The 25223-nt window shown below is 46.1% G+C and overlaps 1 long non-coding RNA gene across 1 annotated transcript in view; it reads right to left on the bottom strand.

The window, feature by feature from the left end:
- Nucleotides 1-10612: 10612 nt before the first annotated feature.
- The window catches only part of LOC142591043 (uncharacterized), a 28445-nt gene continuing 13834 nt past the window's right edge, over nucleotides 10613-25223 (bottom strand). The window contains exons 3-4 of the long non-coding RNA XR_012830315.1: nucleotides 19471-19582; nucleotides 10613-10835 (exon numbers count right to left, since the gene is read on the bottom strand). This is a non-coding gene — a long non-coding RNA (uncharacterized LOC142591043). The remainder of the gene's footprint in view (nucleotides 10836-19470; nucleotides 19583-25223) is intronic.

Raw genomic sequence — 25223 nt, 5'->3', positions numbered from 1 at the left:
TAGAGATCTTTAAATTAGGGAGACGCAAGCGTTAGGACACGTTGGGACCCGCTAGGCCACTGTATAATGCGCATGCACAATACCGTGCCCCAAGCGCTACCGTGCCCCAAGCGCCCTAATCTAAAACTCTAATGCGTTCACGTTAGCGCGTTGGAAATGGTCTTCCATGAATATTCTGGCAGTTAATGAGGTCGTGCTAATTAACGCCATCGTTCTATGGTAGGCAGTCTATTGACCATGGACCACAAGCACCGTGCATACATGTGCTCTTGGCCTGATGTTTGCTTAATCGAAGCGTGAGTTGCTTGCCACATCTTTGTAGTAACCGAAGTATGCCACCCGCATCGATTAAGAGCTTCTCACGCTTGCGGGGGTACTTTAGGCCTTGCGTGACTGTTGTTGATGGGTAGCCGAAACGGACTAAATTGCACTATTCCATGCGCCACGCGGAGCAATCAAGCACCGTGTACTAAGTTAAAAATCGAGACACGACAATGCTGTAGAGCGAATGCCACACCGCTTTCTTCATCCAAATGCAACTCGTTCTGACGTGACGAAATGGTGGAATTTGCCCAACAGACGCCGAACAGACAAAGACGTCTAAACAACGGACGAGACATCTTGCGTTGCCCTGTCGCCGCGGCGTCACACTGTCGTGACGTCACTGCGTTCGCACCTACGTAACACCGGACGCAGAAGTATAAGTGGTTCACACCGGCTTAATTAAGGGTAGCGTGAGATATGAATATCTATCTCTGCCTCTCTTCTTTCCTCTCCGTCGGCCACGAAGGAGAGTTCGTTTGCCACGGCCAATGACACACATGCGTAGCATGCGTCACTAGCTACGCCAACCCGGTGTGTGCGCTCTCCGAAAACGGGTTTCTTTTCAAGTGGCCCTCGTGGCAGCTGCTGGGGACACTTCGTAGCCGCCTTTCCCTCCCCACCCGTGCCAACACACGCACACGCGCACACACGCACACACACGTACAAGCACGCACACACGCACGTAAGCACGCAAGCACGCACAGAGCTCGAGGCCTTTGATGGCGCACCCCTCCGGGCCATCACATACCTACGCCTCAGTGCGGTGGCCAGCCACGACATACTCCGCTGGCATGCCTGCCGAGACTGTGCGCTACTATATTGCTGTTATTCGATTGCGCGCTGCCGACGCAGAGCCGGCCGTGATAGCATCGGATCCGAGGTGAAGGGGGGAGGGGGGAGGGATCTTCCTTTTCATTCGGCGATGAACAAGCCAGCGGTTTCTTCCGCGTCTGGCGGCTCGCTGGCCGCGGTGCCCTGTGCGGGTCTTTGTTTCTGTCGTTTATTACGGTATGCGAAGAGGAGCAAAGAGACACGAGGCTCTGGCGCAACCGGTGGCGTAATGATGTTCCGCGGTGATTCGCTTCGACGGACAACTTGTACACGCTGCGATAAACGATGCGGGCTCGCGGGACGAATAGAACGCAGTGAAGCGCATGCGCAGTAAGCACGGAAGGGATTCAACCGGAAGCTATGGAAGGCGCTTGTCTACGTTGAAGCGAATCACTTTATAACTCATTGACGCACTGTGGGCCACCAGTGAACGGTGAAGAAATTAAAAATTAAATTTAATTATGGGGTTTTAGGCACCAAAACAACTATCTCATTATGAGGCGTGCCGTATTGGTGAGCCTGCGGATTTACTTTGAACACCCGGTGTTCTTTAACATGCTTCCGATGCATTGTACACCGGTGTTCTTGCATTGGGGGGGGCGGGGGCACAAGTCCACCGAGTAAAGCGTTAATTTAGAAACTCACAGTTTTGCTACTGTCTAGTTCTTCAGCCATCACCGCAAAGTGACGACATCATATGTATATAGCTAGCACAATTTGTGAGAATGAGGAGTCTTGAGCGTTGACATGGACTAGGTTCCCGCCAATATTACCACATCGTTCAAAATTTGAATTGTCTGTGCACCCCTGTATTTGAGACTTCCTAAATTTAGTAAAATCAGATGCTAGCGCTTTAGATCAACTACGCAGTACATAGTTGTACAAGGTACATAGCTGACCATCGTTACATAGGGGCAGTTGAGTAAAACAGACACAGAGTGGCAGCAACATGAGCACATGGTACATCGATAGACCCGCCGTGGTTGCTCAGTGGCTATAGTGTTAAGCTGCTGAGCACAAGGTCGCGGGATCGAATCCCGGCCACGGCGGCCGCATTTCGATGGGGGCGAAATGCGAAAACACCCGTGTACTTAGATTTGGGTGCACGTTAAAGAACCGCAGGTGGTCGAAATTTCCGGAGTCCTCCACTACGGCGTGCCTCATAATCTGAAAGTGGTTTTGGCACGTAAAACCCCATAATTAAATTAAAATTAGTACATCGATAGTTCAACGCAAGGGAAAGTTGCGCGTAAGATCCATTGTTAACCGAAAAACGCTGGTTGCTATGGTGTCGCTGCTTTTAAAGAGCGCCTAAATATTATAATTAAAAAAGGAATTGCATGCTCCGCTCCAGGTATTATCAGGTTCTCTGATCACGCGGCGTGGCACCAAGATTTCCGAGCGCGTGGCGTCACCAAGCATCGAAAAGATGCTGAATAAAGCACATACTAGGGACATCACTTAAGATCCGTCTGCTAGTCGCACACCCGCTCCTAGCCGTCGTTTCGCTTTTCTGTTTGGCCAGTCAAGTGACGTCACCTCGTGTAGCATGCAAGGTCAATACAAATAGGTCGCGAAGCTTCAGGCGAAAAACGGTGCAGAACAAATTGCCACCGTCATTTGGAGGTAACAAACATTGGGAAAGAAAAAAGCGTTTTCTAATTAAAGTGAGACACACTTAGATTCATTCAACGAAAAAAAAAAAATTCACAATCAATTTTATATATGCGTGAGGAGTAAAGAAAACACAATTTAATTTTGCTTTATAATTATCAATAAATACCTTTTTACAGCGGCCATCGTAAGAGGGGCCCGTTGAGGCCGCTATCGCTGCGAAAGCAATGCAGCTCTTGAACTGCGCAGAAAGGCGCGCTCGTAAAGTTCACCTGTTAGAATACGCCCCCCTCACACGTTGTGCTGTTTTGCTTGTCGACGTTTGTCATGAATTTGGTGACGCGGGTAGCTTCATCGTTTCTCAACCTGTTCAGTCAAAAGTATAGTGAATTACGCCCGCTAGATAATTGATTACTTTAGTTGTTTTCGTGCGACTTTGCAGGCTGACGGGCTTGATGTCCTACGATAGAACCAGCACTCTAAACCAAAAGCGTTTGTCGCCTCCAAAGAGGGTATCTTCTATTAAGGGGTGCGATTTCGACACCCGTACGGCGGACCTTCTCTTGCATCGCTTTCCGCGCTGAAAGCTCGAAATGCCCATCAAGTCGAATGGCGGTGTGTTTGAATACACAGCTCCAATGGCAGGCCACGAAAACAAATTTCGCGCCCTTGAAAACACAATGACGTCGCTTTTATTCTTAAGAGGAAGCTTTAGCTCGGGCCCAACTCCGACGCGGCCTATTCAAATACATGTAAAACGCAAAAACGTTTTTATGAGATAACCCCTGGATCGATTTTGATGAAATTTGTCGAATTTGAAAGAGAAAGTTAAATTCTAGTGACTGTTGGAAGCGGAATTTCGATTCAGGACTTGAATTTTCTTAAAACGATTTTCAAATATTTGACCGTTTGAAAAAAATAGAAGCACTAAGTTTATAAATTCATAGCTCTGCATCAAGAACCGATATCGCGGTTCTGTAAACGGCATCCATTAGATCATTCAAAGCGGACAAATTCAATATGTCATTTTACATCTTACGCGAATTTGTTACGTTGGTTACAACGGTTTTGCAAAAGTTGTATTTCTCTATGATTAAATTTTTTTATATTCATTTGTAACATACCAATTTTGTCCGCTTTAGATGTACTATTAGATGCAATTCACAGAATTGTATTATCATATTTAGTGGTTAAGTTACAGAGTTGTAAACTTGATAGTTTCGTTTTTTGAAAATGTTCAATTTTTGCCAATTTTTAATAAAAAATTGACGATCTAACTCAAAAATTCGAAACCAACAGTCACTAGATTTTAAGTTTGTCTTTTAAATGCAACAAACCTCGTCAAATTCGGTGCAGTGGTTGCCGAGAAAAACGAATTCTCCTTTTACATGTATTTAGATAGGAGCACTTGAGCTAAAGCTTCCTCTTAACGGATATGGAATCACCCTGTTTTTTTCTTCCGCCGGAAGTGTCCCCTCTACATACAGATGGCGCTAAGCCCCATGAACCACCAAAGAACCACCATGTTTTGAACGTATATGGGCTTCTATGGAAGTTTCGCTACCAGGTATATTTACCTTGTGGCATGTTTTGTACCACTCGTGCTGCAGCGAAAGCGCGTAGCACAACTGGTAGCCGGGTGTGCTGCCACTGCGTCTCATGAGCCGCCGCGAGGGAAACACACCGCTAACGCAAATAGCACAGCCAACGCCTTCATCCCTGCCTTGTCGCCTTTTAAGCAGCAGCACGACCTGCTAGGGGCTGTGCTCGTTTGTAGGCTGACAGTTTTGGAGCCCTGCAATCACGGTGCCCAAACGGGTGTTTCACATGGTACTTTTTTTTTTGTTTCATGGGCGTCCGCAGTAAGCTGGAAAACACTAATACTTTATAGATCGAAAGTTAAAAACATTCTAATCGGACATTATGCAAAGCGCTCTACAACTTTCTAATTGAATTTTTTTTGCCTAACTTGGTTGCTTCAGAAGTTGGTTCATTAATCTTGACTAATTATCTAATTAAGCAAAATACGAAAAATTGCGTGACACACCACATACAAAAATGAGCAACATGCATTTGGTCGCGTCGTCTTAGAGCGCATCGGCATATTTTTAAACTCTGGCTAAAGGTGGCTGAAACACCCTGTATATTGCAGCAGAACTGATAGTTGGGCGAGTTGGTACGAATTCATAGTAAAATATTTAGCACGCCCAATTGACAAGGACACAAGGACAAGCGCTGGTGTGTCCCCCTTCACTGTGGCCTTGTCAATTGTGCGCGCTAAATATTTTACTATGAACCCTGTATATTGTTCTCCAGTTTTCTTGCCCAAAGCGCTCCTGATAGTGCGAAGTACGGAGCACTATTCGCATACGTTTCCCGGTAAAGTTTACTGTTGCGCAACACTTCCGACGTGGGGAGTGACGTCACTAGCCCTTCGCATATAAAAGAACCAGCCTAACAACTGTTAATGTTGTTGCAGCACCGCTATGGGCGGCGGCGTGCTGTCAAAGTTATAGTTACTCTCGTTACTGTCATTACTATAAATTACTCTTACTACTATTACTATGAAACAATAAAACAGTGTATACGCCCCTCAGCAGTTGCTGTGATGGTTTTCAACGACTTCGCTGGACATCTACTTTCTCATGGCCGGGATGGTAAGTCAATTTTTTTGTTGCTTACTACGATTACAGGTATCAGGGTGCTAGTCTGGCTATTAGTAGTTATGTGCTACGGGCTTTCTTTTCGATATGCAGATATGAATTTGGCAAATGATATTCATTTTAAGGATTTTAATTTGTCCGCGACACCCTGAACTGAAAGGGCAATTTAACTGGCCCATCTTGACGGTGTTATCGCAGCCCGGTTAGTTTAGAGGAACTATTCATTATTTTTATCGGTCTAGAAACTAGATGACTGCGGCTGCCTGGGTATAGGCGATTATAACTCTCTCAATTGCCATAGTAAAGAAACATCCATGCATGAGCCAAGGCAGCGAGCTATCTCGCAGCATCTAAAGCGGATGCGCCTCGGCTTGGTGGGATCTTTTGCTATCGGACTACCTTTCGTTTTGAACGAACATGCGAAGATTAGCGAACAGGATCGCGCCGCTTCTTCGGGCGCCGTGTAAACACCTAAAGTATTCTTCTTGCGTCGCCCGATAGGCTGAAACGATGCGCTTTCTACAGGTTTAGGCAAACTCACTGCGTATTTCATTTCCGGCAAGACGTCTTACAGAACTGTCTGAGCATCAATTTATAAACTGCCTGACCACAGGACCATGTGAAAAAAATAAATTATGGGGTTTTACGTGCCAAAAGCACTTTCTGATTATGAGACACGCCGTAATGGAGGACTCCGGAAATTTCGACCACCTGGGGTTCTTTAACGTGCACATAAATCTAAGCACACGGGTGTTTTCGCCCCCATCGAAATGCGGCCGCCGTGGCCGGGATTCGATCTCGCGACCTCGTGTTCAGCAGCCCAACACCATAGCCACTGGGCAACTACGGCGGGTCACGGGACCATGTAGCTTGCATCAATGAATTTAAACCTCTACGTGGCTTCAGTACTGCCTCATTTTTCTCTCCTAGGTCTGAAATTTCTCCAAGAAATGCTACACCAGTGCGCAGTTCTACTTATATGTTGAAAAAAGTGGACGCATATGTTTGTACATACTAATGCAGGTAACGCAGATGTGATGCACATACAGATGAGCCGTATTTGTACACTATGATAAATTTCGATTTACAACTCTATTCCAAATTAGTCAGTTTTGCCAATTTAAGAAGCTTATCTTCTTTTGCATCTTACGCGATCATGCTTGACACCTCGGAGGAACAGTGACGCAAATTTGATTTATTCAAGCATTGTAATGATTCTTCATATGTAGTCTTCACCAACGTTCAGATTCCGAACTTCTGCCCACCATGAAAGACACTCTCCGAAAGCTCAAGAAAATTCTGACGCCTGCGTTGATTCAAACCGTCCGTGTCACCGATGTCGAAACAGCTGCCGTCGGTGGAATGTACACTCGTGTTTGCATCGCTGATCGCCAGACACTTTCATTCGCCGTCCTTGCCAAACGCCCGCATGACGTGATCCTGGAACTTCACTTTCTTGCCGCACACTCCGTCTTTAGCGACAGCTCAGTCAGCACCCTCCCTATTGATCTTTCACTTTCGGACCCCGCTGACCAACCTCCAAGCCGCCTCTGCCCCACCGGGTACGCCCGCTTGCATCCGCAGTCGTTGACTTACGTCGACTTCGTGTCGTCACTGCCAGTTTCTGACGGTGACTATGTTTTGACGCCCATTACGGTCATCTTCCTCACCCACGGTATCACAGTAATCCATGCTGTTTTGTATAAAGTGGCGAATTCTATCTGCTTTCCAATTGTGAACTTCAGCTTGACACTTTAAGTGATGCCACAAGGCATCTCACTCGCACTCATTTGCGCCTTCGGTGGAGGCGAAGTGGTAGCTTCCATGGTGGCCGCCTCTCCTGGTTCCCCGACTCACCAGCAGTCGGATTCTTGCCCTGACAGAGCTATAAGTCGATGATGGCTTCTGACTTAACATCTCAGCAGATGGAAGAACTACACCGCGTTCTGCTTTCCTACCTCGATGTTGTTTACATTAGCGGCCGTCCCTTGGGCCAAGCCACAGGCGCGACTCATCGCATAAATACTAGCTATGCGCTTCTTATTCATCGGTGCCCATATCGGGTGTCCGTCTGTGAGCGTCAAATTATTAAAAGTGATGTTCGCAAAGTGCTCTCCAAGAACATCATCGAGCCATCTTGCAGTCTTTGGACATCACTTGTCCTGTCGGTGAAAAAAAAGACGACACATGGTGGTTCTGCGCGCATTATCGGCACCTTATCAGAATTACGAAAAAGAACGTGTACCTTCTGCCACGCATTGATGATGCTCATGATTGCCTGCATGGTACCCGCTGTTTTTCCTCCATCGCCTTACGCTCTGGGTATGGGCAGAACGCTGTGGACAATACGGACAGTGAAAAGACGGCCTTTGTAGCACTTGATGGCATTTACCAATTCAAGGTCATGCCTCGAGGACTTTAAGATGTTCCAGCCACTTTTGAGCACGTGATGGTCTTTCTGGTCAGATTCTTCAAATGGCCCACATGTTTATGACACTTGGATGACGTCATCATTTTTTCACCAACTCTCTAGATTCATATAGAGCACTTCTCAGCCGTCCTCAAAGTTTTTTTTTGTCAGACCGGACTGCAGCTGAACTCGTCTAAATGACACTTTGGCCACCGCCAGATCACAATGCTTGGCCATCTCGTAGACGCTAATGACGTACAGCCATACCTGGTAAAAGTCTGCGCAGTCAAGAGCTTCCCTGTTCCCCGATCTGCAAAGTATGTTTACAGCTTTCTAGCGTTATGCTTGGACTTCCGCCACTGCGTGAAGAATTTTTCGGGCATAGCGCGGCCACTTAGTTAACTACTTGCCTTTTTTATGGAGCCCGGAAGAAGCCTCTGCGTTCTCGCACCTCATCGCACCCGTCATACTTGCCCACTTTGACCCGGCTGCACCCACCGTTGTCCCAAGCGATGCAAGTGGCCATGAAGTCGGCGAAGTACCAGCCAAACGTCAACGTGGCCGTGACTGTGTCACCACCTACGCTAGCCCCTTCCCATCAGCCAGTGAGCGCAATTATCCCATTACAGTGCGCGAGTGCTTGGCCCTCATTCGGGCGGCTGAAAATTCAGACCCTATTTATAGGGACGGCCATTCTCTGTAGTTACCGACCATCACGCGCTGTACTGGCTGTCCTCTCTGAAAGGTACTTCCTGTTGGTTTTCCAATATTAACCAAGGGGCTGACAGGTGGAATAGCACACTGTGGTATAAAGTTTGTAAACAGCGATAGGGTGCCTCAGAAAGGCTGGCCAGGATAAGGTGCCTCAGAAAGGCTGGCAGGATAAGGTGCCTCAGAAAGGCTGGCCAGCCTTTCTGAGGCACCTTATCCCTGTTTACAAACTTTATTCCTGATGGCTTGGTTGCTGGGCCCTGCGTCTACAAGAATTTTCATATTCGGTAGTCTACAAATCCGGCCGCATGCACGTGGATGCAGATGGATGGATGGATGGATGGATGCACGTGGATGCAGTCCATGTATCTGGTCGGCAACCATGAGAACGCTGATGAGGACACTAACAGCTCTATTTTTTCCATGTCGCACCTGATTCGCATCGGTGAAGGACAAGACCAGGACCCTCCATTGCGAGAACTATCAGTTGCCTAGAATGATCGCCTAATGACGGTTCCGTACGCAAATTTCTAATTCAGAAGGGTGTGCTATACCACCGAGATCTTCAACCTGATGGACCTGACCTCCTTATTATTGTGCTTGACACTTACGACGGAGTGTCCTCACAGAACTTCATGATACGCCCACTGCCGGACACTTTGGCGTATCTAGCACCTACGAGCGTGTCCGGCGTCGCTTATTTTGGCCAGGCCTTGCACACTCCGTCCGCCGTTACGTGACCACTTGCGAATCATGCCAACGTCGCAAAACAGTCCCGATACTGCGTGCTGGTCACCTTCAATAAATCGACATAGCCACGATACCATTCTTTCGCGTTGGACTAGATGTTCTTGCCCATTTTCGCACATGCACATTGGGAAACAAAGGGATAGCACTGTTTACCGATTATGCTACGCGCTACGCAGTTACCCTAGCTTTGCCGACCACTTGTGCAACTGATGTCGCGGACTTCTTGTTCCAGGACGTTATATTGCTTCACGGCGCCCCGAGCCAATTAATTGCTCACTGACCGTGGCCGTAACTTTCTCTCTCAAGTTATTTCCGACATACTGCCTTCCTGTTCGACTCAACACAAATTGACCACTTTTTACCATGCTGAGACCAACGGCCTCACGGAACGCTTGAACCGCACTCTAACAGGCATGCTCGCTATGCATGTTTCGCCGCTGGACCGCCGTGATTGGCACTTTGCTCATCCCTACATAACTTTCGCTTATAATTTCTCTTGTCATAACACAGCTCGATTTTCGCCTTTCTAGCTATTGTACAGATGACAGTCAAATTTAGCTCTCGACGCTATGCTCCGACTATTTGCCGCCTCCACTAGCGAGTACGCACTTGATGCCATCGCGTGGGCTCACCCCGCCCGTCAGCTTGCCCGCGCTCGACTTACGTCGCCACAAAATAATCAGACAAGTCGCCATGATGCTTCGCACCGCGAAGCGCTTTCTCTCTTGGTGCGCTTCTCTGGCCCCCTTCCCGCCGTGTGGGCCTCTCCGGAAAGGTTCTTTCCCGGTATACGAGATAATACTCTGTGTTGTGCCAGGTCACACCTGTTACCTACGAAATTGCCCCTGTCAATTCCAACTCGTCATCTCTCCTTCGGCCCGCTGACGTCGCTCAGATACAAAGCCTCAAGATCTACCACTGTTCTTCCAACGACTCCCTTTAGAGCTGTGGCACGGTGCTTCGGCCGTGGGTTCAATGCTACGGAACAGTTATTACATTGCCCAAGAGAAGGTCTATTAAAATTGAAGAGACGAGGAGGACGACGTTATAACCTGGCACGGGCTGTTCGTTCTCGACAGGGCTACATGCGCTTGTAAATATACCTGTACATAGTCCTTCCCATGTATCTTTGTACGTAGCAATAGGTGCCTAATTGGAAGGGGTTCTATTTCAGAGCTCTTTCTCTATTATCTTCGTGTCAAGAGAACTTGCCTGTACAACAGGGGAATACAAAACGGTGTATACAATGCGCATACCACGTAAGCGAAATTGATCAACAGACACAAACAACACCTGAAAACGTAAACGATCAAAGTTCAGCCACAAACTTTCATTTTCTGACGTTCGTGGCAGACCTTGGGAGGTTTATGGCCAGGCGCTTACGCAACGTTCTTGCTGAGCAGTTATGCACTTCCGCTTATGAACAGACACTGCTGTCTGTTAGAAATCAGTGCCGCTCCTTGTCACAACAACCAGGCCATTTATAGAATTTGTTGGGCCAGCGTTCTTTCGCATCGGATGGAGCCGGACACCTGCATGTAGAAAAACAAAATTATGCTCTTCATTCAGGTGGCTGATACTCTCAAAGCCGATTTAGACAGTATTGTACACCGGCTGCTAACCGTATATTTCTCATATTTGCAGCGAAAATAATTAAAATGCTTTCGTGCCGCATGCATTTCGCATCACACTCAACATTCTATTTCTTCAATTTGTATTTCTAGCGCTTCATGGTGGCGGTATTTTCAGCCTACCACTTTCGGACAAAATTACTTCTAGTTCGTTCACAATAATTGCCCTAGTTCATTGAATTGAACGCCACTGAACTAAGATCACAAAACACTGTTTTCGTTAATGCAGAAAGTTGTTTTCTAGGGCCGTGAGTGTCGCATCACTCTTCGCCGCTCCCCGCTCTTCATCGTAGCCTGCTGAAATTTCTTTTAGGCTGTGGGATATCAGTGTGTACAAGCGGTAGTAATGAGACAAATTGGGTGCAAATTGTACGCTTTAATGTCGCAGAATAGTTCATTGAACTTCGAGGTTCCTGACAGAGGTTCTCGACAGTTACTTAATAAAGGTGGCTAAGTTCCACCTTAGTAAGGTAGTGTCTTTTCATCGCTTAGCGGGTCTTCGTGACCGGGATGCCACTGGTGTTGTACTACCGCACAAATTATGTACAGTTATTTTGTTTATTTAGCTTGCAGACCTGTACACGTACCAAGCATACCAAGAAACACAAACCTAGAATACAACAAAGAGATAAGGTAAGCCAGCGACACTGCGCTACAATAAATGCTAAAGAACAAGAGCAACAACGAAGAAATAAAATACTCGGATGCCACAATATACAAGGAAGGGAGATGTGCTGCCTACGATACCAGTAAACAGTACGAAGTGGTAGCAGCTACAGCAGTAGTTGCTAGGGACATTGAGGTTACCGAAGAGGTCGCCATAGCAATGAGCAATGCAGACCTGCCGAAGGGATGGGCCGGTCATCGCCGTGACTGAGCCACAGACAGCCTGTCGCCATTTCCGGGAAGTCAAAACTAGTAAGACCGCACTCAGCATCATCAAGAAGCAAGACATGAAATTGACATTATTTGAATCGTGTGACAAAAATCCTTGCGCTTGCCACACCGCCACCCGAGAGCATGTACGCCGGGCCCCCATCGCGTACTGTCGAGACCAAGAAAAAAGGTTACAAAGCAAATGTTCCGACATTGTGAACATTATACAAACAGGTGGCAGTACGGCACATCTCATCGCAAGGTTAACGGAAAACAAGCCGTCATAAACCTTTGGCCTACTTAACATGGGCAAAAACCACCGCACCACTCTACTACACGCGACGTATCGATCCCTCAATGTGTCATCATCATCATCATCATCATCATCAGCCTGGTTACGCCCACTGCAGGGCAAAGGCCTCTCCCATACTTCTCCAACAACCCCGGTCATGTACTAATTGTGGCCATGCCGTCCCTGCAAACTTCTTCATCTCATCCGCCCACCTAACTTTTTGCCGCCCCCTGCTACGCTTCCCTTCCCTTGGGATCCAGTCCGTAACCCTTAATGACCATCGGTTATCTTCCCTCCTCATTACATGTCCTGCCCATGCCCATTTCTTTTTCTTGATTTCAACTAAGATGTCATTAACTCGCGTTTGTTCCCTCACCCAATCTGCTCTTTTCTTATCCCTTAACGTTACACCTATCATTCTTCTTTCCATAGCTCGTTGTGTCGTCCTCAATTTGAGTAGAACCCTTTTCGTAAGCCTCCAGGTTTCTGCCCCGTAGGTGAGTACTGGTAAGACACAGCTATTATATACTTTTCTCTTGAGGGATAACGGCAACCTGCTGTTCATGATTTGGGAATGTCTGCCAAACGCACTCCAGCCCATTCTTATTCTTCTGATTATTTCCGTCTCATGATCCGGATCCGCCGTCACTACCTGCCCTAAGTAGATGTATTCCCTTACGACTTCCAGTGCCTCGCTGCCTATTGTAAATTGCCGTTCTCTCCCGAGACTGTTAAGCATTACTTTAGTTTTCTGCATATTAATTTTTAGACCCACTCTTTTGCTTTGCCTCTCCAGGTCAGTGAGCATGCATTGCAATTGGTCCCCTGAGTTACTAAACAAGGCAATATCATCAGCGAATCGCAAGTTACTAAGGTATTCTCCATTAACTTTTATCCCCAATTCTTCCCAATCCAGGTCTCTGAATACCTCCTGTAAACACGCTGTGAATAGCATTGGAGATATCGTATCTCCCTGCCTGACGCCTTTCTTTATTGAGATTTTGTTGCTTGCTTTATGGAGGACTACGGTGGCTGTGGAGCCGCTATAGATATCTTCCAGTATTTTTACATATGGCTCATCTACACCCTGATTCCGTAATGCCTCCATGACTGCTGAGGTTTCGACTGAATCAAACGCTTTCTCGTAATCAATGAAAGCTATATATAAGGGTTGGTTATATTCTGCACATTTCTCTATCACTTGATTGATAGTGTGAATATGGTCTATTGTTGAGTAGCCTTTACGGAATCCTGCCTGGTCCTTTGGTTGACAGAAGTCTAAGGTGTTCCTGATTCTATTTGCAATTACCTTAGTAAATACTTTGTAGGCAACGGACAGTAAGCTGATCGGTCTATAATTTTTCAAGTCTTTGGCGTCCCCTTTCTTATGGATTAGGATTATGTTAGCGTTCTTCCAAGATACCGGTACGCTCGAGGTCATGAGGCATTGCGTATACAGGGTGGCCAGTTTCTCTAGAACAATCTGTCCACCATCCTTCAACAAATCTGCTGTTACCTGATCCTCCCCAGCTGCCTTCCCCCTTTGCATATCTCCTAAGGCTTTCTTTACTTCTTCCGGCGTTACCTTCGGGATTTCGAATTCCTCTAGACTATTTTCTCTTCCATTATCGTCGTGGGTGCCACTGGTACTGTATAAATCTCTATAGAACTCCTCAGCCACTTGAACTATCTCATCCATATTAGTAATGATATTGCCGGCTTTGTCTCTTAACGCATACATCTGATTCTTGCCAATTCCTAGTTTCTTCTTCACTGTTTTTAGGCTTCCTCCGCTCCTGAGAGCTTGTTCAATTCTATCCATATTATACTTCCTTATGTCAGCTGTCTTACGCTTGTTGATTAACTTCGAAAGTTCTGCCAGTTCTATTCTAGCTGTAGGGTTAGATGCTTTCATACATTGGCGTTTCTTGATCAGATCTTTCGTCTCCTGCGATAGTTTGCTGGTATCCTGCCTAACGGAGTTACCACCGACTTCCATTGCACACTCCTTAATGATGCCCACAAGATTGTCGTTCATTGCTTCAACACTAAGGCCCTCTTCCTGAGTTAAAGCTGAATACCTGTTCTGTAGCTTGATCTGGAATTCCTCTATTTTCCCTCTTACCGCTAACTCATTGATCGGCTTCTTATGTACCAGTTTCTTCCGTTCCCTCCTCAGGTCTAGGCTAATTCGAGTTCTTACCATCCTGTGGTAAGAACTCGAATTAGCCTAGACCTGAGGCTAACCTCCTCAATGTGTGCAAGAGACTGCAAATCCTGCAATACGCCGAACTCCTTCTGCCAAATTGTCTGGAAATGTGACAAGAACTCACTGACAATGATCATCGATACACCAACAAAAGACCAGTGAGAGGCCCGGATTACAAACCCAAGTCATGAGGACTAGATGTCGCTGGCGAACAGGGCTTGTCTATCAGCATCTGGCCACGCTTACATGGAGTAGGGTGGCCACCCACCCCCGGGCCCTAACAGCGTGGTCTCTGAAATAATCTTTATTTTTATTTCTTTGTTTATTTATTTACTTAAAATACTCTCAATGCCTAATCGGGTTAAAGAGAGGATTGGGTGAGTACCGTTATAAAATACTAAAGATTACGCCTTGGAAAGTTTAGTGGTCAGGATTGTTGACGATGGAGGCGGGAAATAAGGTGGCTATATTCGACGCCTGTCATCGGCTGGGAGGAATTAAATTTTAGGTTATCACGGTTGTTCGGTGCGTGCACTTTACGCTGGTGGTGCACGCGTGGAGAGATGTAAGAAACCGGCGTTAAGCTGAAGGTTTGTGAAATATACAGCGTGGAAAAGGACATACTCGGCCAATTAACTTTTAACGGCTTCAGTGCTGACAGAAATATGCCTATTTTCGGTGCATTTATGATTTAACCTCTTATTTCAAGGTCGACGCAGCAATCGAGACTATGGCGTGATACATAAAATTATAGCCTGATCGCTGGTGTTTTGAGTGGATATAAAGAAGTACCAATTGCCCGGACAGAATTTGATCAATCTTACATGAATCTTGATAGAGGCACGTCATGGAACACGAATGAAAGTATAATTTCACATTTCTTAGTCTAAGTGCAGCAAGGGAAATGAACGTGAAATATACAAAATATGCACGTGGCTCCTTATGGGCAAATTTTGTAATAGAGATCACGGCAAAAATTATTACGAAGATTTGTTGGCGTCAATACTAGCCATAGTGATGTCCATGCTATGCGGGAAAGAAGGAGGAGGAGGAGGAGGAGGAGGAAAAACTTTATTCTTGTCCTGTACAAGGTGTTGCCACCCGCCTGGCTAGTCCCATGTTGGGACCGGGAGGTCAAGCCTCCTAGCCCTATCACGGGCGTACTGGACAGCCAGGACTTGAGGGATATGATCTGGAGATCTTATCATTCCTAAAAACCGATTCCGGGAAATGCCAGGGCCGAGCGACCCACACTCCCAGAGCATATGTTCAAGCGTGCATATCTCCTTTTTGCATGCTTTGCATATAATATTCATGTCTGCAATGTCATACCATTCCTTTATTTGTGCAGGTGAATAATAAGACTCTGTTTGTAATTGCCTAAGTGTAACTGCTTGTGCTCTGTTTAGTCTATAGTGAGGGGGTGGAAACTCCCTCCTTCCCATGCAGTAATGTTTTGTAATTTCATTGTATGTAATGAGGGTATCTCTCTGTAAGTTCTCCAATCCAGCAGAATCAAAACCATATGTAGAAGCGGCCCGGTCTGTAAGGTCGCGGGCGACGCTGTTGGCCGATTCATTTGGATTGACAGGAATACCATCAAGTGAACCAAGGTGCGCCGGGAACCAATAAATGAATCGCGTAACATTTGTTTGCCTTTTTTTAATTATTTTCGCAGCCTGTGGGGCAATTTTTCCCCTATTGAAAGCTCTAATAGCTGTTTTCGAGTCGCTATAAATTTCTGTAAATCTATCGTCTGTTAGTGCCAATGCAATGGCAACTTGTTCAGCGACTTCAGGTTTGCTAGTGTAGACCGTGGCGCAGTTGGTGCAATTGCCCTGATGATCCACTACTGCCGCCGCGAACTTAGTTCGATCGTTGTAAGCAGCCGAATCAACAAAGCAGGCTCCTCTGCCCCCTTTATCCATTTTCTTGATTAACGCCCTGGCTCGCGCAACTCTCCTGTTGATGTTATGTTTTTCGTGCATATTCCTGGGTAGCGGTGCGACAATTATGTTGTCTGCGAATTCTTGATTAACTTTAGTGTACTGTGCTGGATCCGTAATCGGGTTGATCATAATCTTGTCCAGGATTGATCTTCCCGTGCTGGTTGTAGATAGTCTCGCTATTTGTGATGTTTCTTGAGCCTCCGCGATCTCCATGGTCGTGTTGTGTATTCCTAACTTCTTGGGAAGGCAGTATCGTTGCAAATGGATAAAGGAGTAAGTTCCTATATTGCAGTGAGCATTTGTTTTTACTCATTTCAGCATACACTGCTATCTCTACACTTGCGAAGCAATGGTTGTCAGGTCAGAAAGCTTGCGGAGGCCTCCTCATACTTAATTATTGTGTTCGATGAGATTTTTTTTGAAGCGACATCTAGTGTGCGTTCAACTGGCGCTGGGGCCTCCACGTGCATTGTTCAGCCCCTGTACAGTGCTGTACAGTAATGTGGAGTATCCCACAATATTGTGCAGTAAGGGATAAGGGCACTTGCCCAGAGAGTATTAAAATGCAAGGGATTAGTCAAGCATGCAAGTGAAGCTTAAATCCAAGGTTGGTCTGATATCGACTGCGTGGTTTTGTGTGAGCGAAAACCCCGCACTACGGTAACAATTGCCCGTGATCATTCGTACAGACGCTGTCGGAACAATGATGGGTAGAAGCAACCGATGGTGGCAAAAATAAGGCTGCCCTTGATATTACGCGAACGCAATCATAAAAATAACATGCACTCACGAGGATTTAGCGCTGCTTGATACAGCGTTAAAACAGCCTGGACGTCAGATCGGGAAATTGCAACTAAGAGAAACTGTGTCTTCACTGCTACTGTAATTTAGAAATAAAGTCGCCCAGTCGACCAAAACCAATTTTCTCATGTTGCGTTTTCAAACACACGTCTTTCATTCTAGCATTTCCGAATACATATACTTAACATTTTATTTCTTCCTCATCTTCTCCATCACCTTCGTGTTTTTGTTTTAGCGCCACTACTATAAAGTGTCTTGCTCCTCCCGAAGGCTGACCGGTTGATACTTCCGCCCACTTTAAATCCAAGAGCTTCTGAAAAGTGTACATTATCTACGGATCTTACCGGGTAATCTCTTCACATTCGATTAGGATGTGCTCAGTGGTCTCTGGGCTTGTTCTGCCGGATCCCCATGCCTCACCTTCTTGCGAACGTTTGCTCCGGTATCTTTTGTCTTTAGGCAACCAGCCCGAGCCTCAAATAGCGAGGCACTGCCCTGTGTGTTTTACGTACAGATTTTCTCTCCTGATTTCTTGTTTGCGCTTCGTGTAAATCTCCATGAACTTTTTTGTCTCCGTTCTTTGCATCCAATTCACTGTCTCTGATTCGCTCACTTTGCTTCTGATGACTCCTAGTTGTCTATTTGCACTCTCAATTACCATGTACTTGGCTGCGAACTTTCTTGACCTCTTCCTCCTTGACCATCCTTCCTTCCTTGACCTCACCTAAGAACTCTCGGCACCATCTGGCACCGCCACCGCAAAGCCTGCGCGTGGTCTCCAGAATGCATGGAGTGCCGGTTCATGCGAACGTTAAGAAACGTGATATGGTGGCTACTGGGCTCCTCTCACGCTTTTTTCAGGACAGGCTGCGCCATCTAGTGGCACTGTCGCAAAGTTTGTGCGTGGCCTCTGAGACAAGCAGCGTTGCACGCCGTTGCTTGCGACCGCTGAGAATGGTTCCTTCGCTTGCCCCACACTCAGTGGCCCAAGTTGGTGAGAGATTCACTGAAGAGCGGCACATATATAGTGCCTTCATGGCGCAGCTTGCTAAGACTTTGGCGTGTTAGGTGTTCATTAGAAAGCAGCCCATATCCAGTGCATTTTTGGTGCAGCATGTTAATGCGACGGGCTGCTGTCCATGAAAACCCTGGTAATATAAGCTTGGTTCCGCTGAACACTCAAAGATCAAAGATGATTCAAAAATCCCCGACTACTTCTCAAGCTTCCCGTCAACTCCTGCATTTGTAACCGTAACGTTTACCGGGAAATGCTGGCAGTGAACGCTATGCACTAAGGCGAGCTTTATAGTAGAGACGCGGCCTCTTGCATGGGCCGCGGATGCGCGTAGGGGAGCGCCATCTGGATGGTGATGCAAGGAATCGGGCACACCGCTGTATGAGTGGTAGAAACGCTGGAAAACGGGTTGGTGTTTGATTTCTCGCGTTACATTTCTCGTATATTCAAATTACACTCCGATGCTATAATGTCTACAGGTTGTGTGTAAGTCCTACTTTACTATTTTTCTCACGCACTTTGAGAAATTTATTATTTGAGTAACATCTTTGCGTTACACGGAGGGTGTGGGTGGTTGGGTATGCGTGGCTGGGAATGATTCATGGCGCACAAGACGGTAGACGCTGGGCGCGGGACGCGGGATTCCTCAGCGGATTTTCTGTGACACGATGCCCTTAACGCAATGCACTGAGCCTTCACCTCTAAAAAAAGAGCCGAGACAGAAGGAGTGCACTAACTATGATACACTATTTATACACAACTAATATGATTCGCTTACTTGCTTGACGCTAAACGATGTCGCGCACTTCAAAGAGCTCTTTATTTTTTCCATACAAATCTGTCTTTGTTTCACTGGTTTAAACATTAAACGTGAATGTCTCTGGCAAATTTTATGGGTGATCTGGATATCATGGCTGAGCCAAAGATATTTTACGTCGAAACAACGAGCCTTTATTTCCCAATGAACCAAGCATTTACATTTGCACAGCACGTTCATTAAATTGCGAGCTTACTCCAGCTGCGTCGGCTCTCTTTCAGAAGTGAAGGGCAAATTAACTTTTTTTGCCTGAGTGGAACCTATTTGTAATTCTTGGGTTTTCGCCGACTTTTTCTAGTTTACTGCAGAAGAGGACGAAGAACAGGCGCCAGGGGTTGGCGATCGGCTCCTTGCGACTATACCACGTCCTATCTTTACCCTTTTCGCCCTCCGGGCTGTAAATAAATCCATCACATCCGTAACAATAATAGGAATTTAGCATCACCAGAGGCGTCCCTTATTTAGGATATAAAAGGAAGTTCTATAGTAAGCGATAATACCAACTACAATACCTAGGAAAGGCACTCACATGCACATGTTTTGGCAGCACGAAGTGAAGCAACAGCTGGCTACTTACCCTCTTATTTTCACTTCTTTATTATCTAATATACATGTAAGTTGCTCGCAAGGCCATTCATAAGCCATCGGCGTCTCGTTCAGAAGATTCTCGCCGCGGTAGAGGCAATAATCTGCAGGAGTAAGAAAGAAAGAAACAAATAAATACGAGGTAGGTTTGTGCAGTCTCACAACCAAATTTCCAGCGACATCGTTCTTTTGTATCAATAATTCTTAATACTCGTAAGACAGTATTATATCAGCAGTCTTGCACTGCACGTATCGCAAATCATACTTTTAACGGTCTGGAGCGCCTGCATAAGGAATTTATTGCTAAGAGCTCGGCTATCTGGCGCACTTCAAAATACACCAGTATATTTGCCTCAATATGCCTTTTATTTTCGCATGATGTAAACAAGATACCCCATTTATTCATTGTGTACGCCGAGGAAACATGTTGCATGGTTTCTAAACCTCCGCAAACTAGGAAGACTACCAGTACTTAGGCATTATTAGGGGCCGAATTTTGAGGCAGTTGGCGTGTGGATGGAGTTCGTCACACAAAACGGGCAACTAAAGCCTAATTTTAGGCACGATACGGGAGTAAATAGCACTGTCTGTGAACTCTTCGCCAACTATGACCTATTTTTTGGATTGAATGTGCGTAGCCCTATAGCACAATAAGAAGGTGACGTAGCATTTAGTTGTCATGTCTAAAATGCGGCAACGATATTGTGCAAGCCATCGCTTAACAGGGCTTTTCTGGGCACAAGAGCGCCGTTTCTTTTTCAATCTGCCTACGGCAAATAGGGAATTTCAAATAAAATCTGGCGTTTAAGTGCCAAAACCACGATCATAACCACGCCGCGGTGAGGGTCTCCAGATTAAGTATGGCCACCTGGCGTTCTTTAGTGTGCGCCTAATTGAAGTACACAAGCGTTTCTGCATTTCGTCGCCGTCAAAATGCAGCCGCCGCTGCCGGCATCAAACCCGCGACCACGAGCTCAGCAGCGCAAGCCGCATACTGCAGTCGAACACGCGTAATGCATTCGTCTTGACACTGAGTATATTTTAATTGCAAAATTTTCCTCCTTCCAATGGTACATCAAGTGGAGTGAGCAGTGAAAAAGTCTAGAACACAAAGCTATCGGAGGTTCTTGAGAGAAACTAAAGCATATGACCAATGGAAGGCAGTCAACAAATTTTTTACAGGTAGAAAAAACGCATCGAATAATGACGTTTACGAATTATTGCAAAAGTAAGAATTACAGTAACACTTCATTATGTATATGTTTTAAGGTTCAATCTCTATGTTTTAGCGCTCTTCTCAATATAATGTAGGCAGAAAACAAGCTGGAGCATGAACAATAAATAAACTAGTTTTTTTTTATTTTTGAATGCCTGATAACTTCATGCACTTGTAGATTCTTGAGTGTTCGCCTGGTAGAACCGCGGATATATTTTTTTACCTTAGAAATAGCTATGTTTTTTGTCAAAGTCATACTGAACCTTTGCACAAACTTATTTACGGCTGATCTTATGCACATGGGATACAACAAGTCGTGCTATGGTATGACGGCTGCGTCCGGACTTGCGAACTTTGTCGACTGTTTACAAGAAACTTTACTTTGGAGTTCTTCGCACATTGTCTTGGTTCTTGAAAGAGTATCTAAATATCTATCACACGTTCGAGCACAGCAGCAGGTATCTCTCTACATACACATATACAAAATAATAAGGTTGAGGGAGGGTGAAATTAAGGGCAGAGTATATTACTCATATACTAACAGTTTAGATGAGCCATCATCGCCTGGGGTGTCTGTACAATAAAAGATGGAGCGGAGATGCCGAAAAAGGGGACATCATAGCTACAGTCGCTAGTAATGCAAGCGAATTTGGGCGCTTCCACCTAACACACACGCAGCGCACTCAGAGTCATTGCCATCGCTTTGGTACCTTCAACGAGAAAGAGTTAAAGTATTTAGATAGTATGGCCCTCTTAAAAGGTGATTGAAGTGTGTGCTCCGGCTATTACGTTGCTATTTGTCCAAGGGTTCGTTTCGAACCCTGTCCCCTAAGCACAGCAGCCTGATGCACCACCCATTCGACAATGTACTACCCAGTGACCCAGGCGGGCAGGAAAACGGTTAGCATATATTGATAGATATAGACAAGCATAGATAGATAACCCCAGAAAAGTGCGTGAATTACCGTAAGAATGCTAACGCCAATCAAGCATCCCTTCAATTTCTGCGATGCTGAGTGGCGTCGTACCCACATCACAGGAGTTCTTCGAGGAGAACAACCAGACGCCTGAGCAGGCTGCGCTACAAGCGCACTGGGTGCGTGCCGCTTTTCAATCAACCGCTTTTACGCCAACGCCTTAGCGAGCTGCGCCACGAATGCACTGGTTTTGTGCCACTGTTCAATGAACATCTCGCCAACTTGCGTCACTAAGTATTTGCCGCTGGGCGGGTGGCAAGCGAGGGAACGATTCTCAGCGTGCACAGGCACCGGCGTGCCACGCTTCTCGTCGAGGAGACCACGCGCGGACATCTCGGCAGCGTCACCAGATGACGCAGCGTGTCCAGAAAAAAGCGCGAGAGATGAGCCCGGTTGCCGCACGACGCGTTCCTAAGCGTTAGCACGCACACGCGCGTCGTGCGTTTCGGAGGCCACTCGCAGGCTTCGCGGTGGCGGCGCTAGATGGCGCCCAGTGTTCTTAGGAAAGTTTGAAAGAGGAGTCCCACTGCAGTGTATGCCTCATACATAACTCGTTTCGATGGCGGCAAATATGTTGTACTGCTATAGTGATTCGGCGCTAAACGACGTTATACCGTCTGCACTCATCGTAAGATGGGTTCTAGCGAATTTTTTTTCACATAAAGGTTGTTCTTAGAGTGCGCTTGCGTTGCCTGTTCTTGTCAGTATTTTCACGCTGTTCTCAAGTTTACTCCTAAATTAGTTAGGAGTAACATTAGTTGTTTAACGGCGTACATACTGAAAAGAACAGTGCTCGTCTCGCGTAATCGACGGACTTGGCACTTGTCGCGCTCATAGGAAGGAACAACGGAAGTACCTTATGTTGATCATCGCGACTGGTAATTTACAAGGTACAAAAGGCACAGAGAGGTGACTAACAAGCAAATTCTTTATTTCCGGAAGCTGTATATGCAGGCACGTGGAAGACACATACAAAACGGAAAAAGAATCAGCATGAAAGACAATTTGGTTCTTTTGTCAGTTGTCAAGGGCATGGACAGCTAGCGCGACAGTCTGCGTCTGGGAAAATATTGAAAACTTCAAATATTTCTAGGGCGCGCAGTAAGCAGTACTCTCTCCATGCCGCTGTTACGTACGTCACCGAAGAGCCAACAAAGGAATGGGTCGTACTTTGGGATTCTAAGGCAGCTCTTCACATTATCAGGTCTACATTACATCACAGAACTTATGAGCAGATGATATCTGACATCGGGGAAGTGCACCACCATGCTCTGGAAAGAGGGCACACCATCATATTTCAATGGACTCCTGCTCCTTGTGGCATCGTCGGCAACAACCTAGCTGACAAGGTTGCTCGGTCTGCCCACGAAGATACCCAGACGCGTCCAACATCTTTGGCGAAGTTGGACGCAGCCAGGAAACTTCGCCTACTTTCACGCAAAAAGTCACAATATCTCTGGGGTTCAACTACCTTCAATTGCCGACTGCATAAACTGGACGCCACGCTACAGCTACAACTGCCATCTAGCCTTTCCCGCGGCGAAACAACCTTGCTGTGGCGCTTGTGGTAGAGAGTGGCGTTCACGAACGCATACTCCTGTCATTCGGGAATGGCTGAGAGCCCGATGTGCGACTCCTGTGGGTGTGAGGAAACCATCGAGCACCTATTGTGTAGCTGCCGTCGCTACGATGTACAACGCCACTCTCTGCTGGCAACCTTATACCAGAGTCCTTCCATGTTTTTTCTGGTCACGAAACTGCCGCCTCAGTTTCATATAGCGCCAGCGCCCGCCGCTAGAGGCGCAACCGTGCATGAGAGGGCATGCGAACGCCGCTACCGCTGTGGTTGTGTGTGGGGCAGCCTCGGTATTCTAGCTTTCTCAACTTCCTCAACCATCGCTTTAGTTTCACGTAACTATTTTTAACATTGAATATAATTAAATTACTGCCTCAGCGTGTCTTCTGCGATGATATGAGCGCACGGGACGAAAAAAAAAAGCCGCTCATAACATGGAGCTTGCGGCGGTCTCAGACCAAAAAGAAGAAAGATCTGGAATTTTAAGAGCCAGAACCGCGATACGATTATGAGGCACGCCGTAGTGGGGGACTCGGGATTAGTTTTGACCACCTGGGATCCTTTAAAATGCACCTAAATTTAAATAAACGGGTGTTTTGCATTTCGCCCCCGTCGAAGTGCGTCCGCCGTACACGGCCGGGCGGTCCCGGTCCGGATTTCTTCGTCATCGCCGTGCGCCTCAACGCTTCGGTGGGCTCCGCTTTTTAATACTTGCCTGAAATTAAACACCGCGCATTCGCAACAAAACGCCAGTGGTCCCACTTATCACCACAGGAGTAAGCGCCAATTCTCCGTTGCGCATAGCGCCAGATTGTTCGCCGAGCACAGCTGTTCAGTTTCTGTTAAACTGTGGCATAGAAGGACTCTGTGGGCAGTATCTTATAACGAGATCAAAAGAATGAAATTGCTATTGCAAAGGGCTGCTACCGTAGAATACTTAATGACAAAGAAAAGGGAACTGAGCTGCTCCATGCGCTTAAGATTTCTTGCAAAGCGATGTCATTTCTGAATAAGATTTAGGTAGAATTAATGCAAGCCGAACTTCGCTACTAAATGTCTTCCTAGACAATCACATGTAAGAAGACAGGACAGACAGACAGACCTGTCCTGTCTTCTTACATGTGATTGTCTAGAAAGCGCAACCAATGTTTCCTATTACAATGAACCAACTTGCCCAACAACGCATCCTGCTAAATGCCTTCGGTGCGGCTTTTAACAACGGATTAAGGCGAACCTGAAGTGTTAGGACCTGCACAGTTGAAACTAGCTGTAATTAGGCAATTGCCTTAGCAAGCAGTCGTTTAGAAGCGTCAGTAAGCCCAGCACTTCACTGCTCGTGGTTTCGACGCAGAAACGACGAGACTAGGTATTTTGGTTCTTAATTCGCAACTATTTACAATATGTTAAAATGTTGCAATCACCGGTCCTGATATTCTTATCATGGTCGAAAAATGAAAAAAAAACTTTATAATTCGATTAAGAAAATAAATAAAACGTGTTGGTGCAAAAACAAAATACAAGCACGATCATTTATTTATCATGCAAAATAAGCGGAGCGAAATACAGATAGCACGGAGGCGTCCGGTCACAAATGGTCCACCATTCACAATGCAAGAAGTTTGTTAAAAGCATGACACTGATATAATACGCATAAAGAAATAAGATCAAACGTGAGAGGTATGCATTGGGAGGCAGGAAACAAACACCAGCAAACGAATGGCAATAAGTACAGAATGCATAGTCGATTGTTTCTATAAACAAGAAAGTGTAAAGCATAAGCATTTCATAACACACGGCTAAAGAACTCTCAAACGAACACAAGTAGCCACATCACAAATACAGCAATTTTTTTTTTAAATGGCTTGTTAGAGATACCACCTTTCTACTTCTTCAGCTGTTACTTAAACATGCAGACAAAACTTGCTCAGCAAATCACAATACAAATGTAGCTAACAGTGTGCTAATAACCTTCTTAC

The sequence above is a fragment of the Dermacentor variabilis genome, chromosome 8 (genome assembly GCF_050947875.1).
Source record: "Dermacentor variabilis isolate Ectoservices chromosome 8, ASM5094787v1, whole genome shotgun sequence".
NCBI classification, from domain to species: Eukaryota; Metazoa; Arthropoda; class Arachnida; order Ixodida; family Ixodidae; genus Dermacentor; species Dermacentor variabilis.
Note: the sequence above shows the minus strand (reverse complement) of the source record. Positions and strands in the feature narration are given on the sequence as shown.